Genomic DNA, 6,000 nt, shown 5'->3' with positions numbered 1-6,000 from the left:
TTAACTAGCTGGGCATTCCACAGCACCACTGTTGATGTCATCTATGATGTCATGAGGGTGGTGGCCATCAACATCACAGCCCACAGACTGGGCAGTCCCCTGGATCTCTTTAACGGTTCCAGAGAGTTGTCTGGCTAAAGATGGATGGGTGCTGGATCTGTCGAGCAATGTCAACGACCTCATGAAAAGTTATATTCCTACTGTGTTTAATGTTTTTCTGTTTCTTTCTGTCTCTTGGTGGTTCCTTGAGGGCTTTGATGATCAGGGCAGAGGCAGAAGGCACCACCTCAATCTGGGCCTGTCTGTTTTGAATGTTCAGTTTTACTGTAATCCTATGGCCCTTCCAGTCACCCGTTGCCTTGTCAATGTCATTACCAACCTTTTTTGGAGACAGGCCCAGGGGGCTAATCTTGGGGGCCAGCGCAGAAGTGGCACCGACTTCACCTCCAGTGCGCCTGAGGTATATGACTTTGATCTCCTTGGGGTCAAACTTCGGCGGCATGGTGGAGGCGGCTGGTGTCAGATGAACCCGGATTTGGGACGACTGAAGAAAGGTGCACCTTGGCCTCCTCTGAGCCAAAAGCTGATTTTCTAGCATCCAGTTCCTACATATGAATGCCCAGGGAGTAGAGAACCACACTCCTTCTTTCTACTCACCTTAAGTGTCACATTTTTCTTCTTTAATGTCACATAAGAGCAATATTTTCTTCAGGTATCTTACCACAATAACCACCACAAATTCTAAGTCAGTGAGATCAGTCTTTCCATGGAGAATTCATGTTGACATCCCTGGTCCCATATTTGTCAAATAGAAAGTTTCCCAGATAATCAGACACTATGTGTTACAAAAGAAAAGGAAGTATTTAGTCATGAAAAATTAAGGACTCACAAGACCTCAAGGGAGAATCTATAAAGAAGTGAAAGAATGAAGAGAAACTTCCCAGTGGCTCATGCCTGTAATCCTAGCACTTTGGGAGGCCGAGGCAGGCGGATCAGGAGGTCAGGAGATCGAGACCATCCTGGCTAACACGGTGAAACACCATCTCTACTAAAAAATACAAGAAATTAGCCCGGCGTGGTGGCAGGCGCCTGTAGTCCCAGCTACTTGGGAGGCTGAGGCAGGAGAATGGTGTAAACCCAGGAGGCGGAGCTTGCAGTGAGCAGAGATCGCACCACCGCACTCCAGCCTGGGTGACAGAGCGAGACTCCATCTCAAAAAAAAAAAAAAAAAAAAAAAAGAATGAAGCAGAAGGCAGAGGATGACATTTATTTGACTCAGCAGTCTACACGTGGTCTGAGTGTCCCTTCCTAGCCTGTGTGAAAAACCTGTGAAAGATGTTTTGTACAATGACTTTGGCATTATAGGATGACAAGCAAATTTGTTACCCAGTGAATAGCTTAAAAGGAAACCAATAATGGAAACTCGTGGATGGTGGGAGGCACCTCACTCCATGCCTGTCTTCTGATGTTCATATGTTTTCTGCCTTTGCCTGACAACTCATCTACCTCCCAGCACACGGCCAGAGGCACGTGTTCAGCACCATGGACAGAGCCCCATTCATCCTGGGTCAGGTGGCAGCTCACTGTGTGAGGATGGAGGCAACCGAGAGTTTCCCACCCTGGGATACAGAGAGCTCTGGGAAATGTCTAAGAAACATGTCCTGGGGTGACAGACAGAGTCAGATCTGAATAAGAAGTCTGAATGGGCCCTCAGGAGGCTGAAATCAGGGAGCTCTGCAGGGACCCCAGGGCCCAGAACCATTGTTAAACAAACCATGTATCAGTGCAAGCAGCCTGTGTCATTCCTCCCTGAACCCTAGTCCTACAACACGAGATCCCAAATGGCCTGAGCCCTGTTCAAATCTCCACTACTTTCCAAGCCCACCTGTCTCCACTATACAACCACCAGTGGTGTGGATGGGTAGATTAGGACTCTCCCAATACAAGGCTCCAGTTGCTTCCAAAGCGGGGTTAACTTTGAAGAGACCAGAAAAAACGATGATAATACCAGCATTTTCCAATAGGCTGTAACAGAATATTGAAGAGGTTTGGGTGTGTTTTTCTGATGACTGTCAAGTAAGACCTTATTCTAGGTATCCTAGAGACATCTCACTTTTTTGACATAAAAGTGGTTTAAATGACACCCAAATTCATGAAGCATTCCATAAAAAAATTAATCAAAAGGCCAGCTCAGTGACTCTTCTCACTTTCCAGTCCAAATTTGAAGAAAAAGTGGTTTAAAAATTAATAAAAAGGCCGGCGTGGTGAATCACACCTGTAATTCCAGCACTTTGGGAGGTCGAGGTGGGCAGATGGCTTTAGGCCAGGAGATGGAGACTAGCCTGGGCAATATGGTGAAACCCTGGCTCTGGCTACCCATCTTGTGGTCTGTATCTCTGGGTTTCCCGACAAAAACCTGTCCATTCTCTCTGTGTACCCTTCCTGCCTGTGCTATGCAGCACATTCCCAGGCCCTCCCTGGAGTCTGTGCCTCCTCTCTCACTTATCTCTCCTATCCCTCTCATCCTCTCAGCCCTGCTGCCAGGCTTCCAAATGCTCCCTACACTCTCTGGCAAACGTCCATTTGTAAGATTTACCGTAGTGCTAAAATTCCTGAGGAACCTTCTCTTTTCTCTAGACCCTGAGGCTGAAGGTGAATATCACCACCAAGGAACAAACTGGGGCAAAAAATTATGAATCTAGAATGTTATCAGATTAAAAAAAAAATAACAGTTTTATTGTTGCTGTGATTAGCAGTCAATTTGCAAGCTTGAACTCATTCTTCAGTGCTGCCAGCTGCCAGGGGACCCCTGAAGCCTCACACTGCCTGTGGACATGCTGTAGGGATGGACTCTCTCAGAAGGCTACATTGCAGGAAGTCACTCACCTGTCTATGTCTAAGGCAATATCATTCCCAGGCAGTTATTAGTAACATATTCTAAAGAAGGAACTGAGGCAGGAGAATAGGGTCTGCAGACAAGGAGCCTAAGGCCAACTCATGGCTGACTTCTTGGAATTAAACCAAAGGGAGAACTTCAGACTTTGATTGGCCATGGGCCAAGCCTTCACTTCAGCCTCTGATTGGCCGCCAATCAATTCTTCATTTGCATAGGATGTAACTCCACTTCAGTCTCTGATTGGCCACGGGCCAAATCCTTCATTTGCATAGGGTGCAACCAATTGGAGGCCTCTAAAGGGTACCCAGGGGGGTTACCAACACTCAGGGCTCTTGAGCTTCTTGCTGGAGCCCACTCCCACTCTGGGGCATGTACTTTCACTTCAATAAATCTATGTCTTCCTCTTCCGCTGTTTTGCTTGTGATTTTTGTTCAATTCTTTGTTTAACATGCCAAGAACCTGGACAACTCAGTCAAGACTTTCCATTGGTTACAGAACCTTAGCCAGGAGTCATAATATCATCAGGTTTCAAATATGTTTCCTCTTCAACTATTCAAATAGTTCTATTAATAGTAAAAACTTCAAAACACTTAAAACACTAAACACCCAGTTTAGAATAAAATGCCAAATACCCAGTTTAGAATAATTTCCCGAAAGTGTTTTCCTAAAGTCCATTATTTTGAAAATTGTTTGAGGAGAAATTACATTTGATTTTCTTCCTTTCTCTGACTCTTGCATCCTTGGTTTTCCTTCTGCCTGTGTTAATCCCCCAGGACTGCCATAACCAGGGGCGCCACAGGGGTGGCTTGAACAGGAGAAATTCATTTCCTCACAGTTCTGGAAGCCAGAAGTATGAGATCAAGGTGTTGGCAGGGTGGTTTCTTCTGAGGGTCTATCTCTTGGCTTATCCATGGCCAACTCCTCCCTGTGTCTTCACATGGCCGCTGTGTGTGTGTCTGTGCCCTAATCTCCTCTTCTTATAAGGACACCAGTCAGCTTGGATTAGGTCCCTCTCATATGACCTTTTACCGTAATCACCTTTTCAAAGGCCTTATCTCCAAATACGGTTATATTCTGAGATACTGGGGTTAGGACTTCAACACATGAATTTAGGGGAGACATAGGTCATCCCATATTAATGCCCAAACAAAATTTATTACTTCAGATAGTCATGCCCTAAATGAAAATTAAATAACTCAAAATTAAATAGAATTTTTAAATTTCATCATTTCTTTATTATTATTATTTTTTATTTTTTTGAGATGGAGTCTCGCTCTGTTGCCCAGGCTGGAGTGCAGTGGCATGATCTTGGCTCACTGCAAGCTCCGTCTCCTGGGTTCATGCCATTCTCCTGCCTCAGCCTCCCGAGTAGCTGGGACTACAGGCACCCGCCACCACGCCGGGCTAATTTTTTGTATTTCTAGTAGAGACGGGGTTTTGCTATGTTAGCCAGGATGGTCTCGATCTCCTGACCTCGTGAACTGCCTGCCTTGGCCTCCCAAAGTGCTGGGATTACAGGCGTGAGCCACCGCGCCCAACCAATTTCTTTCTTTTTCTTTTTTTTTTTTTACTATCAATGTTATTTTTTATGAGAGATAGCTCGCCAAGTATTGCTATAAATATTAGGATTAATTCTACTGATGTGCTTCATGATCATGTATATTTTATGAAAATTTATTAGATCAAAAATTGTAAGATTTATCTTAATCACTCTTGGATTAACTGTACATTTTTAGCACTATTTTTATCTATTGGAATATTTTCATAGCTATAGTTAGTAAAATTCACCATAATCATTGATTAGAGCCATAATTTACACTTTTATAATGAACATACATTTATACTTTAACTGATTGATAAAACATCAACCTAAATATCCAAAAGGAAATTTTTAATCAAGTGACTTCTGGGAGGGTGCCTGTTCTGACGGTGGCTATTCAGGAACAAAGAGCAAATCTGAAGAAGAAAAGGCCTGGTTCCCATGCTGGCCACACCTGTTGCCACACTGATGGGATGTGCTGATCACACACAGGCTAAGTGTGGGGCCAGCAATGGCCTTGCTCAAGGCACTTTGTGCTGAGGACACGTGACAGCCTGTGTGTGTGTGTGTGTGTGTGTGTGTGTGTGTGTGTGTTTGCTCCTGTTTTTCTGTGGGTAAATACATGACCCAGAAATTTCTCAAAATAATTTTATTCTTACTACATAAGATCCACTCCATCACAGCTCTTTCTGTTCTGCTTTCTTGTTTATTGGATACCTCTTCAGGCCCAGGACGGCTCATGGAGGAGACAGGGACCCTCCCCAGGTCGAAGGTCCAAGGCCTGGATGATGGGGTGGGGCCCAGGATGGATGCCAGGGGTCTGGAGGACATGAGTGGATGAAGGCCCCGGGCTTCAGCTTCCTCTTGGTGGAATGTGGATGATGAGGTCCCACCATGCAGTGCTGCTGTGAGGACCGGATGAGAGGATCCCTGGGAGGTGGTCGGTGACTTGGTACCGTCACCTCAGTGACTGTTCTTCATCCTCATGGATGTTCAGAGAAGAGTCCTTCATTCCCTCTGGTGGCCCTGTCTGTCCACCAGACAGGACCAATACATCCTCTGAAAATTTCATCACCTTAGGCAATAGCACTTTCATTCTTTTCTAATTTATTTGATGCCATTTAAATCGACCCAGTGATTCTGGGAAGCCCAGGATTCCTGTCCCTTTGAGGAGACGCCAGGTGCCATCTGTGCACATGCGTGGCATTTGGGCGGGAACCCAGAGCCCCTACTCTGGGCTTGTTGAACTCAGGTCCAAGGACGGATTCACTATGTAGGTGTAAGGTGTGGTCTGTGTTTCAGATTCTTGTGCCAGATGAGGTGATGCTTTGATGTCAATACCTTGCGTTGGGGGAAGGTGGAGGATCTGGACCAGTGGTGTAGGAGGCCAGCATGGGGCGGGACCCAGACACATGAGGATTCCGGGTTTCAGAAGGGCGGAGCTGAGCGAGGCCTCTCGGCGCACGCGCGGTGCCTTGGGCGCCTACATCCAGCTGTGCATCTTCCATGGGGGCGTCCCGGGGCAGGGTCTGAGCTGGGAGACCTCCCTCTCTCCTGCTCTCCT

At 46.0% G+C, this 6,000-nt stretch overlaps 1 pseudogene; it reads right to left on the bottom strand.

The window, feature by feature from the left end:
* LOC129021164 (large ribosomal subunit protein uL11-like) lies at positions 1–517 on the bottom strand (annotated as a pseudogene).
* Between the last annotated feature and the right edge of the window lie 5,483 nt (positions 518–6,000).

Source organism: Pongo pygmaeus, chromosome 20 (assembly GCF_028885625.2).
Source record: "Pongo pygmaeus isolate AG05252 chromosome 20, NHGRI_mPonPyg2-v2.0_pri, whole genome shotgun sequence".
Classification (NCBI taxonomy): Eukaryota; Metazoa; Chordata; class Mammalia; order Primates; family Hominidae; genus Pongo; species Pongo pygmaeus.
Note: the sequence above shows the minus strand (reverse complement) of the source record. Positions and strands in the feature narration are given on the sequence as shown.